Genomic DNA, 13,752 nt, shown 5'->3' with positions numbered 1-13,752 from the left:
TGTAAAATTCCCAAAAATGCTAAAAATGCCTCAAAACTCTCAAAATTTCTTGGGCTCCTCTCTTTTATGATGACCACCTTTGCCTCCCCTACGAGGCCTCCGCTGTACCTCAACCTCTGTGGAAGAAGACCGGTCATCACCTTGCTCATAGGTTTCAGTGGTTGACATGGTGCTTTTGAGCAAAGTGGAGAAAATAGATAAAGTAAACTGCTGCCCTTGCCTGCAAAAATACTGAGTTGTATGTTGTTTTCAAGGGGAAAAAAATCATGAAGGAAATGTTAGGGGAGGGGATTTTTCATAAGGAAAGGGAAACATATAAAAATAGGGAATTTCTAAGGGACAATTCACAAACTGTCAAACATACAATCTCATCTTAATCACCGGGAAATCATTTGCAAAGAAATGTTTTTATTAGGGAAACATGGATGATAATAACCAAGGGAAAGGGTATACATGCTCAACAGGGGGTAAGGGACAGCATGTATAATAGGGGTATGGGACAGCATTGTTCATTTGATTTTTTGTCTTCTAATGTACATCATAGGGCAAACTCTGTTTTTTCAAAGGGATTCATGTACATTTGATGCTAAGGGAAACAAGGGATTCTTTTACATTTGTCATAGGGGAAAAGGGATTTCATTGACAACTTCAACAGGGAAAAAAAAAGTTGTATTGAAACAAGGATATTAGGGGATAGAAGGGAAAAGGAAAAACAGGGTTTGGTTTTGGGAGACACAGCAACATTATTTTTGTAATGAATTCTCAAAGCAATATGTCTTTTTGATAAATATACACAGCTGCATTGTCTTTGTTTTTGCTTTGAATATACACAGCAAATATGTTCTCTGTTTTGTAATGACTATGCACAGTCATATTGCCTTTCTTTTAGCACATCATTTTATTCTTGCTGTGTTTATTTGTTATCCTTGCTGTGTGAAGGACATTAGGGTTTTGGGTAGATTAGATGGAGGGCATTAGGGTTTAGGGAATGTATGTGAGGGAGGGATAGGGTTTAGGTATTGGGGATGGGAAATTTAACATTCTTTGCAAATGACATAAGATAGAGACATATCATAACAATTGTGAATTTAATGGGAAACAATGGAGGGAATAAATGGGAGTTTAAAACCTTGAAAAAACATCAACCCTAGCATAATGCCTACATGAACAAGCAATCACCCAAATCCATTTCTCCTTACATTTCTTGGTGATAAACATATATATGCAAGCCCATCATTTCATGTTTCAAGCATTCAAACGCACTAGAAGACCCTACCTCGATCAGTTGAGCAAGCAAGAGGGCGATTTAGTCGATTTGGAGTGGTTCTGTAGAAGACAGCTTGAGTGGTCGCGCCCCTGCTCTAAGTGGTCGCGCCCTGCCTGAGTGGTCGCACCCTTTAGAAAAATACACTGCAGAGGGGTCGCTGAGTGGTCGCGCCCTACTCAACTGGTCGCGCACTGAGCCTGAGTGGTCGCGCCCCTGAGAATGACTCCAACTTTCTGCAAATCGCCTCTTTTGACCTCTCACTCGTTTTTGCAAGCTCTCAAATGCATAATGAGGCTGTTTAGAGGGAAATTTACTCTTTATAGGCCCAATTTGAAAAAATTAACTTACCAAACCCACTTTCTAATGTTTTTGTTTTGACATTCACTTTTAACACTGTTTTGAGTTCACTTTGTCCTGAATTTGATCTTTTGAGTGCTTTAACTCCGTTCTTTTTGCAGGTTGACCATCTGATGGACTCTGGCGAGGAGACCAGGGTTATTGCCGGCATTTTGAAGAATTTTGAAAATTTTCCTTATTTTTTTGCAAATTTCACATGACCTTGGGTTTAAAAACAGGGTTTTTAAATCCAAGGTATAAATGAGCTGTACCTGATGAAAAATATCAATGGAACATATTTACATACCTCCTTCCGGCTTGCTGGGGACTATTAGACCTCTGACTCATGACCTTGCAGTGATTTTTGACCAAAACCCTAGACCTAAGACTTGGGACTTCAAGACAAAAATAAAACAAGTGTAACACAAGCTCATTAAATGATATGTCCTGATCCAGCAAAGCCAAGAAGGGAACAAGGACCAGCTCCTCCATCAGTTTTATGGCATGCCTAACGGGATGCAAAACTGATACTGATGAGACACCTACCTATGCATATGCAAAGAGTTTTTTGATCACTGATGGAGGGCTTAAGACCGACACTAACAGGTAGCAATGCAAATGCCATGCATTTTGATGAAATAGTCTCATCCTTGTTGACGGAGGAAATGAGATGGAAAAATATGGAGAGCCAAAATGGTGATGCCTTGTCTATACGAGGGCGGACCTAGAACATAAACAAAAATAAGTCATCGAGTGGGAGATCTAAATCTCCAGGAAAACCTGTAAAGGTGGTGTGCTGGAAATGTGGCAAGGAAGGGCACTACAAAAGGGACTGTAAATCTAAAGCTCCTGACAAAGGAAATGGATCTGATGAGGCTCCTTCTGCAGAGGCGAAAACCACCTCAAATGAAGGTGGGGATGTGTACTTGGCTTCTTCAAGTACACATGTAGATCATGAGGCATGGTTGATTGACTCAGATGCATCCTTTCACTTCATTCCCCATAGAGAGTGGTTCTGTGAGTATGAGAAATATGATGGTGGTGATGTCTTCTTGGGGGATGACAGGAAGGCTAGAATCGTTGGTCGTGGAAAAGTAAAGTTGAAGTTGCAAGGTGGAAGGGTTAGAACGCTTCCAAGTTTTCTACATATTCCTGCATTAGCCGGAAATCTGATTTCTGTTAGCAAGCTGGATGATGCAGGTGTAAAAATAGTGTTCGAGAAGGATACCTGCAAGATGGTTTGGGGAGCACTGGTATTGATGCGGGGAGTTCGGATTGGAACTCTGTACAAGCTGTAAGGTAGGATTGTTATTGATGGGTGCAATAGTTCTGTGGTTCCTGAAAATGGAGCAGAAAATCTAGTGATCTCTGGAGAGAAGACCATGCTGTGGCATCAAAGGCTTGGACATATTGGAGAAAAGGGCCTTCGGATACTTCATGGTAAAGGTATGGTAGAAGGTATGAGTAATAGCTCTCTGGATTTTGATTTCTGTGAAAATTGTGTATATGGGAAGCAGAATCGGGTGAGTTTCCCCTCTGGTAGTAAGAGGGCGAAATAGATATTAGAACTTGTGCATAGTGATGTGTTTGGACCTGTGAAGGTTCCATCACTGGGTAAGTCTGTGTACTATGTATCATTTATAGATGAATTCTCAAGGAATACATGGATATATTTCCTTAAGAAGAAATATGAAGTCTTTGACTGGTTTAAAGAATTTAAGGCTCTGGTGGAAAACCAGACAGAGAAGAAGATAAAGGTACTGAGAACAGATAACGGTGGAGAGTTTTGCAGCAAGGAATTTGAAGAATTATGTAAGAAGTGTGGTATAGCACGGTAGAAGACTACTCCATATACACCTCAGCAAAATGGAGTTGCAAAAAGAATGAATAAGATGTTGATGGAAAGGGCAAGAGTCATGCTCAGTGGTGTTGGGTTAGGACAAGAATTCTAGGCAGAGGTGGTGGATACTGCATGTTACCTGGTCAACAAGTCACCTTCATCAGCATTGGAGGATAAGACTCCACAAGAGGTACGGACTGGTAAGAAACCCTCTCTTTCACATTTGAGGGTATTTGGATGTGATGCATATGTACATGTTCCAAAGGAGAAACAAACCAAGTTGGATAGTAAATTTGTAAAGTTCATCTTTATTGGGTATAAGGATGGTTTAAAGGGTTATAAGCTTTGGAACCCAGTCACAAAGAAGGTTGTGTATAGCCGAGATGTGGTGTTCAGAGAGGTGAAAGATGTTATTAAACATGAAGTCCAATGAAAGGAACTTGAGAAGATAGAGTTTGAGCTAAAAGAGGAAGAATCAGACTCTACAGTAGAGGAGGAATCAGAAGATGAAGAGCCACGAACTATGGCTATGAGAAGATCAGTTCGAGAAAGAAGGTAGCCTGAAAGGTATAGTCAATCTGCTTTCTGTTCAAATTTTTCTTTATCTATTACTGACGATGATCCCAGAACTGTGAAGGAAGTAGTAGATTCAGAGGATGGAAAACTCTGGAAAGAGGCCATGGTTGATGAAATGACATCTTTGCACAAAAATAAGGCTTGGGATCTGGTGGAGTTGCCAGCTAGAAGGAAACCCATTGGCAGAAAATGGGTGTTCAAAAAGAAGACAAATGCAGAAGGAAAAGTGGAGAAATACAAAGCTTGGTTGCTAGCAAAAGGTTATTCCCAGGTGCCGGGAATTGATTTTGGTGATATTTTTTCTCCTGTTGCCAAGGTAACTTCTATTAGATTACTTTTATTTGTTGCTGATGCTTTTGATTTTGAGGTAGAACAGATGGATGTGAACATAAAATTTCTTCACAGGGATCTGGAAGAGGAAATCTACATGAAGCAACCTGAAGGCTTTGCAGTGAAGGGTAAGAAAGAACTGGTATGCAAGTTAAAGAAGTCTCTGTATGGGTTAAAATAGTCACCAAGGATGTGTTATCAGAAATTTGATACATTTATACGGGGACTTGGCTTCACCAGAAGCAAAGCAAATCACTGTGTGTATTTTAAATTAATTGGTGACTGTGTTATTTATCTGGTCTTGTATGTGGATGATATGTTGCTGGTTGGAAATGACAAAGAAATTATCTAGGATTTGAAGACCCAATTGTCCTCCAAATTCGACATGAAAGATCTTGGTGCTGCAAACTATATTTTGGGCATGGAAATTAAAAGAGATCGGGCAAAGAGGAAGCTCTGGTTAAACCAGAGGAAGTATGTCGAGACAATACTGCAGAGGTTTAATATGCAGGATAGTAAACTGGTGAAGGTTCCTATTCCTATAGGTGTGAGGTTATCTGTTGAACAATGTCCCAAGACACAAGAAGAGGAAGAGGACATGTCCCGTGTTCCATATGCAAGTGCAGTCGGTAGCCTGATGTATGCAATGGTCTGTACTAGACCAGACATTGCGCATGCAGTGGGAGTATTGAGCAGGCTTATGTCAAAACCAGGAAAGGAGCATTGGACAACAGTGAAGCGAGTTTTCAGGTATTTGCGTGGCACTAGTGATTATGGTCTGTGCTACCAAGGAAGACCAGGATTAGATAGAGTGTTGGATATTCGTGGCTTTGTTGATGCAGACTGGGCTGGAGATCTGGATCAGACAAGATCTACAAGTGGGTATGTTTTAACCTATTTGGAGGTGCAGTCAGTTGGATGAGTAAGAAACAATCTGTAGTGGCACTATCAACTACAGAGGCGGAATACATGGCAGCTACTCTTGCAAGCAAGGAAGCAGTTTGGTTGCAGAGATTGTGTTCAAGTATGGGGTTAGTACAGGAAGCTATAAGGATAGACTGTGACAGCCAAAGTGCAATTTTCTTGGCAAAGAACCCTGCATATCATTCAAAGACAAAGCACATTGATGTTCAGTATCACTTTGTGAGGGATATGATAGAAGACAAAAAGGTGTTGATGGTAAAGGTGGACACTTTGAAGAATATTGCAGATGCATTGACAAAATCTGTGAGCTCTGAGAAGTTCTCTTGGTGTAGAGAGACAATGGGCATTTCAGGGCTGGGAAAATGACTAAGCTCTCTTGTGGCCCCCTGTGGAAAGAAAACAACAAGTGGGAGAATGTTGGGTTGTGTTATATTCTTTCCACGTAGTTAACAAGGGGTTTGAAGGGCACCCGTAACCCCACTTTATGGGGTCCAGGGCAGCGCCATGGAAATTTTGGTTTTGGACCCTATGTTAGGTTGGGCGGACCCACCTATGGTTTTGTGTATTATTTTCGCACATGTTTCTTGGACGTGATGTTTTTTGGTCCATGGTATTGGACGTGATGGTTTTTGGTCCATGGTATTGGATGATTCAGCATGTATAAATATGTATTGTAACATTGAAAGGAACATAATGAAAAATCAAGCTGGTAGTCCCAGTTTTGGGATCCAGGGGAAAATCTCTGTGTATATGTGTTTTATGTGTTATGATCTCGCATTGTTTATTTTCTGTGTTTTAGAATTCTTATGCAGGTAATTTTTGTACGGGGTTAAAACCTAAAAACGACATCGTTGTGTCATCAGCCCCTCTTTCTGACAGTCACCCCAATTTTTACTCTTTGGAAAAATTTCAAGAGGAAACTCTCTCACTCAGAGTAAGCATTGAGCTTAAAATTAACCAAGATAGTTGCATCTAACCTTAGTTAAGTGAATTTCATATTAACACACTTTACTTTTCAAGCTATTTTACTTGTAATTTATTTACATACTTGTCATAATGAAAATGTTTTGAATTGATTATTTTGTACTATCTCATTTGGGTAAGTACCATATCTTTCATTATGCAAGTGAAGTTTTAACTTATTTTCATTTTGCAAGTTATTTTATATTTCTTCTTTACATGCTTAGAATTGTGAATGGTTATAATTTGAAAGCATTTCTTCAAGAGCAATTTAAAGTCTTGCAAGTGATATCATCTTTTTCTAACATCTATTTGATTGACAGGGTTGCTTGTGTTTCACTTTGAAACATTTCATTTCTAGAGCAAGTATTACTTATTTTGAAGCAATATTGAAGGCACTGGTTTTATATTCTCATATTTTATTTATGTGTTGAGGGTTATTGAAGTATATTTCGTTTCTTATTTCTCATTATATTTTCTCATTATCTCAAGTAATCCAAATTAACCTTAACATCTCCTAGAACCTCACATCACCTTTTAACTTAGTTTTTCATTTAGGGGCCACCCTCCTTAGCTTATCTAGGGGAGAGCTTAAACAGAGAGTGTTGGGAATAGGTGACATCCTCATCTCTTGATTTTTCCACCAACCACACCTTGTGGGGTTAAGGGATTTTTTTCATTAACTTAGGAGTGTGTGACATGCAACAACATTATTCTTGGCGCCATTGTTGGGAACCTGTCCTCTTGTACCTGGAATACGACTAACTTTTGGGTTTTGCATGTTAGATTTTAGATTTAGATTCTTGTTCAAGTGGAGACTCAACTTATTTCATTTTCTGCAAGGATTTCTGTTTGAAGCCTTCTTCTCATAGACTTCTTGCTAATATTGGATAGGATCATGTCTTTGGTATCCATTTTCTCTCTTAGGTTCAAGTGAGCATGACATCATGAATGATTTGTTCACCCCTTGTGAATTTACTAATAGTCCAGGCTATCTGAATTTTATTTTGGATGAAGCCATTGAGGCAATTGAAGAGTTTCCTAGTTTTCAAGGTAACAATGCCATTAGTGTTGAAACTCACCTTAGGAATTTCCACCTTTGTGTGAGCAAATTGTGCCATGATATTAACCATGAGGATGCTAAAATGAGACTTTTCATCTTTTCATTAGATGGAGATGCTATGGATTCATTCGTAGACTTACATGATAATAGTTTCGATTCTATAGAATCAATCATTGACACTTTTGAAGAAAAATATGGAGACAAAAGAACGATCAAAGTGAAAACTCAAGCAAATGAGAATGATGAGGATCTCATCAAGGGGTTTACTCAAATGATTAAGGATATGCAACTCAACCAAGCTCAACTCATTAAGACCATGGAGGTAAATTAGGCACAAGCAATAAAGGCCATGGAAGTCAATCATTCTAATTAAATGAACTCTATTCAAAATCATTTAATTATAATTGAACCAAACCATGCTCAAGTAATTAAGAACATGGAACTCAATCAAACAAGATTAATAGTAGATCATGCAAAGAAAATGACTACCATGGAGGTTAATCATTCTATTCAAATGACTGCTCTTCAAAAGAGATTGCTTTCCATGGAAGAAAAACAAATATAGTTAATCAACAACATGGAAACAAATTATGCCAAGGAAATAAGTGTTCTTAAGGCTAATCAGATCACTTGTTAGAATAGGTTGGAGGAAATGGAAATATTACAGGTACACAAATTCCAACTTAGGTCAGATGATGAATGGGAAAAGAACAAAGAAACAAATTATAAGCCTCCCAATCCACTAAAGCAAGCTTCATCTTATTATGAGGAGGTCATTTATTCCATTGAAAAATCGCTAATTGAAGGTGACCTAGATAGAAATGAAATTGAGAGAAATCATGTGAATACTTATGAAATTGATCCATCACCCATGTTAGAGAAAATGCAGAATGTAGAAATGAAGGTGAAAGAAGTCTTGGATACTTCGAATTTTCCATTAGAGCATTCTAAAGACAAGGCACTAGGATTGATACATATTGCATCATCATCACCATCGCAACCAACCAAGAAGAAAATAAAAAAGCGAAAAAATAAAAAAGACATAAAAAATGAATCACCATTTTTTAGCAAGATCAAGCATCAACAAATCAATAGTCAAAAAGGGAAAAGGAAGAGGCTTGGTATATCTGATGGCCACAAACAGGTTAACGTTGGGGCAAGACAAAGTCCCAAGATATTCAGAATTGGACAAGGCACATCTGAAAAGCAACCTATGGATCTGCCTGAAAGTAAGCAAGTTCTCAACATGAACTTCATTAAGGACATCTAATGCCATGGGACATCTCTGTATTGTATTTCTAACTTTATGCTTTTTCATTTTTGTTAACTAGTTTCATTTTTTAATAAACTGGCATTTATGATTTAAAATAAATTTCCGTTTATGTATTTCTTCATTTTTGTATTTGATTTTATATGATGATATTATGGACGGACACTACTGATATATGTATTTTGCCGATGGATGCATATTCCAGGTTCTTGAATATTATCACTTCCCATCTAGCATGCATCCCCATGTAGAGCCAAATGTTGACCGATGGAGTGGCACTTGAATTTTTTTTATGACTCCATGCCCGAGGATATATCGAAGACTTCATGTACCATCAGAGTTCACCATATCATCAAAGTTTTTCAACTCTACTTCTTCTTCTCATCTTCCTCAGTTGTACTCGGATTCCAGTGGCCACGAGGGGTTGATGTAAAGTGATGCTAGTATGATGAGTTGAGTCGTGTAACATGTCTAGGTAACTTGGGACCTTGTCATCAAGTGAGTATGCTCTGAGAAATTTTTTTCACTTGGTTAATGATTATATTCTTACAGGGATTTAATATTAATTGAGTTTTTTCCTCCAAGCATGAACCCAAAGCCTGAGTGTGGCTTGATGGTGAAGTCTTGGGTGAGTCCTAGTGTCTAGGGTCATTGTATATTACCATACTAGATCACACAAAAAGATTGTGGAATTTGATTAGGTCTAGGGGCCATTTTTATTTTTATTTTTATTTCCCAAAGGGTGGAAATTTGAATAAAATTTGAATGTAATATGTAATAAGTGATGTCTAGAGAAGTTGTATGGAGTATGTGTGCTCAAAACTACTCCTATCACCATAAAATTTATACTATGACACACTATGTGCAGTAAAAAATAAGTTTGAGCCCCTCAAAACCCACTTTTCCTAAGTTTTGTGGAAAATGTAGCAATAAATTAGCCAAACAATTAAAGAAATAGAGAAAAATAAATATCTAGACATGATCAAATGATGTGGAAACGAGGTGGAAATTCATATAAAGGTCAAATTTGAGTTACCAAGTGATGTGGACTCCACATAAGTCACAAATCAAGGAAATAATTTTTTTTTTGTGGAGAAGAAGACAAGTTTCGGTGACAAGATCCACGATTTGAGGAAGGTAACTCGAGCTTTAAGGAGATATCATGAGTTGACTTGAGATTGGATTAGAGCTCACTTGAGTGAGGTGGAGAGTGGTCTCCTAGCACTCCACTTCACTCTTCCACATGTCCTGTCATCTAATTTGAACTCCCTCATCAAGGATTGTGTGGGCCTCTAAGGAAGAAATCAAGTTGCCACTTGGGAAATTCAAATTTGTATGAAGGATAATTGGGATGGTCACCCATTTGTCTTGGGATTATCACCATTTTCCTTGGGATTGGCTCCCAAACTTCTATATAATAGAGACATGATATCTCACTATGTATCATCAATTGTTTACTAGCTATTGTGCTTACATAAGCGCCGCTACTTTGTACACTTTCAAGAATTGCAATAAAAAGACTTTTGGGGGTCCATTCATGGTTGTTCTTCGTTTGGAGCATGGTGCATTGTGAGATATTGGTATAATATCTTTTATTTATGCTTTGAGTTATTTTATTTTCCATATACGCTTGTAGACTTGCTAGTGCAAAGCTATCTTGCATTAACATTTGATTTGGAAGTAGGCTCTAGATGTTGGAAGTTCTAGTTTACTTCCAAATAAATTTCTAGAAGTTTCAATTTATTATTTGTTTCTTTGAATCTATATGGACTAATACATGATTGGATTATTGTAGAAGAATTATTTTTGTTGGATCAAGCGTGAAAGGAAGTCTTTGGGAGACCAACCCACTCTTGAAGCATCTTCAAAGTAACTCTCATTTGTTATTTGGATTTTCATAGTTCATCTTACGAAGAAGTGTTTTTGCAGGCATTTGTTTGGACATAGCTTATACACAAGTAAACATTTCATATTTTAAATATTTTCAAATAGTGCTTCATTGATTTTATATTAGCTACTTGAGAAAAAATTTTAAACTAAATCAAGTGATGGGGTTCACTCCCATCACTTGATTTGGTTTCTTATACATTATCTGTAGGATATTTATTTATTTTACATGTTCTCTCTATTGAAAATTTTAACTAGGTTCGGTGTTCATAATGACATGTAATTATGATTTTATGTAATGAGATGTAAAGAATAAAATTAAAATTATTGTATTGCTTGCTTCATGGGTTTCATGAGAAAGAGATTTTATTTTTAAGTCAAAACTCCCATTGAGAATCTTTAGGAATTATTTGTCATCTAGTGATAAAATGATAGAGTCATTTTCATGTAATGAAATCATGTTACACTTTTTAAAAGGTCAAACTTGTCCATGTAAAGTATCCTCCAAGACCTTGTCACTTATCCTCTTCAAGTCGGCCTACAACGATGAAAGAAATTGTTAGAAGATGTTGGCCTTACTACTTGTGATCATGTCGAACTAAGGGATATGAGATGAGGTGTATAAATAGCCACACTTGGCCTCACTTAGAGGAAAGTAACTTGACAATCAATTCAATGAAGAGAAGTGCGAAGAAGAGGTTACAAAGAAGAAGGGATAAGAAGGATTCTTTTGGGCATAAGCGAAGGAGAGTTTCTTTCGGGTACAGTGAAGGAAGGTTTCTTCTGGGGATAGTGAAGGAATCATTCTTCTAGGGTCAACCAAAGAAGGATTCTTCTTGAGTACTTGTTTTGGGTGCAAAATAAGAATAACCAAAGGCATTAAGAGAAGATCGAAGCAGAACTTATTGTTGCATCAAGGTAACTTTTGATTAGGCATAGAACCTCGTAGAAGGAGATCGAAGATAAGCAATATAGGTCTCTCTTAAGGAGATGAGGGTTTCTGATCTAGGGTAAACCTAAGAGATCGAGATTCTCTAGGTGACTAAGATAGAGACTGATATTCTCTAAGAGGAGACCAGTTGAAGCCTATAGACCGAGATTCTTTAGAGGAAACTGAGATGAAGCAGTGTCAAGGATAGAGACCGAGTTTCTCTATAGGAAGTCGAGGAAACAAATTTGATATCAAGAAGGAATTCGAGAGAGGGAAGAGGCAGAAAATCAAGGTTAGTGACAAGGTTCTTGGGAGGATACTAGAGTCAAGGGTCTTTGTCATGGTATTGGTATTGGTATTCATCAATTAAAGATCTAGAAGAAAAATTTTGATCAGGTTTTCCTCTCAAGAGGTGAGACGTTTTGGCCATGGCTGACAAGCCTACATACTCTGTCACTTGTCTTCTATTGTGCATATTGGTAATTCTCTTGATGAAAAAAGCACAATAATAATATAACGAAAGAAGAATATAACATAAGAAGTTAAAAGTATCTCATAAGAAATTATCAAGCAAAGAAATCTTTTAACTCTTCATGCCCTAGATTTCTCAACATGGTATCAGAGCTTAGGTGCTGAAGTCAAGAAGGGGAATTTAATCAAGAAGACATCAAGCCTCATAGAAGGATTGTAGTATATTCAAGGGCTACCAAGGTCAAAATCTTCAAAACCATAGATCGAAGAAATCTACACCAACAAGAGTCTTGAAACCATCTTCAAGAAAGAAGGAAGACTAAAACATTCAAAAAGGATCGTGAATCAAGATCTCTCTCATCAATCCCTCAAGAAGAAAATCATCTATCAACATCAAGGTTAAGGAGGAAGTGAGCAACAATCACTCAAGTAAGTCTATGACTATATCATATAATATCAAAATGTATTTTTTAAGGAACGCAATAAATTGGTTGGAGCTGCAAATTACCTTGCATGGAAGAAAATGACAGACTTGAATCTATGAGGTCATAAATGTATTTTTTAAGGAACGCAATAAATTGGTTGGAGCTGCAAATTACCTTGCATGGAAGAAAATGACAGACTTGAATCTATGAGGTCATGGATCACATCAAGGGTTGATAACCCAACCTCCAAAGGAAGATACTAAATAACATGCTAGATTCATGAAGGGAGAAGTGAGAGCCTAGAGGATTCTTAAAAAATCTATAAAAGACTCTCTAATCCCATATGTATCAAAGTTGGAGAATGGAAAAACTATATATGACAAACTGGTAGAGTTTTTTTTTTTCTGTAACCATTGCAGGAGAAGTAATCTCATTAAGGTAGGGAATATACAAACTAAATATGTACAAGGAAGATGGAATAGCCTCATACTTCATGAGGATATCAGAAATTTGAGATCAACTACAAGAGCTAGGAGAATTCATGTCTGATAGAGATATGACCACAATGGTACTGAATGCACTACCTTAAGAATGGGGTAACTTCACTTCAAGTTTATATGGGAAGAAAGAGACTACTCCATTTCAATATCTATGGTCACTCTGTAAGATCGAAGAAACCAAATTGAAGGCAAAAGTTTATGTAGGACCAAATGAGAAGAATCAAGCATATGCTTCTATGATAAGAAGAAAAGGGAAATTTGGAAAGTTTGGTCCTCAAAAGAAAAAGAAGAACATGGATAAGGTAAGATGCTATGGTTGTCAGGAACTTGGGCACTATAGAACAAATTGTCCTAAGCATAATAAGGACAAGAGGGATAGAGAAGAAGCCCATATTACTGAGGAAGTGAAAGAACCTGAGACAAATAATCTTAAAATGGAGAAGTAAAAGATCTTTACTATGACTGAGATGATCTTCTTCAATAAAAGGTGATTTTTACTTGTAATTGATAGATAGGAAGCAATGTAAATAAGATAAGATATATCATATTAGAAAACAACATCGTGATAGGAGTATTAGAAGTAAGATCTTGTGATATGAGAATCATAAAGAATGTCTAGAATAAATTTTATTTATTACAAAGAATAAGAAGCTCTTGGAAACCTCATTGAAATCTCAAATACTTATAGAAAATAAGTATAGGTCATCATCAACTAGGATCATCATAAATTAGTCAATAGGGAAACATCTATTGGGTAAGGATATGTAAGATCCTCAAGTTTCTTTGATGGAATCCTTATTAGAGGATTCACCGATCTAGAAATAAAGCAAGTGTTTCATCAGGAATTCCAACTCATGGGATTCTAGGGATGATGGTATGATAACATAATAGTGAAGCAAGTCTAAAGGATAAAGCTCTTTCGTTCAAATGAAGTTGCTACAGGAAGTCTATATGACCCAAAGGAAAGATGAG

Source organism: Pinus tabuliformis, chromosome Q, assembly GCF_031772625.1.
Source record: "Pinus tabuliformis cultivar Carrire ecotype Pingquan chromosome Q, CPIR1, whole genome shotgun sequence".
Taxonomy (NCBI): domain Eukaryota; kingdom Viridiplantae; phylum Streptophyta; class Pinopsida; order Pinales; family Pinaceae; genus Pinus; species Pinus tabuliformis.
The sequence above is the reverse complement of the archived record's forward strand: the minus strand, read 5'-3'. Positions refer to the sequence as shown.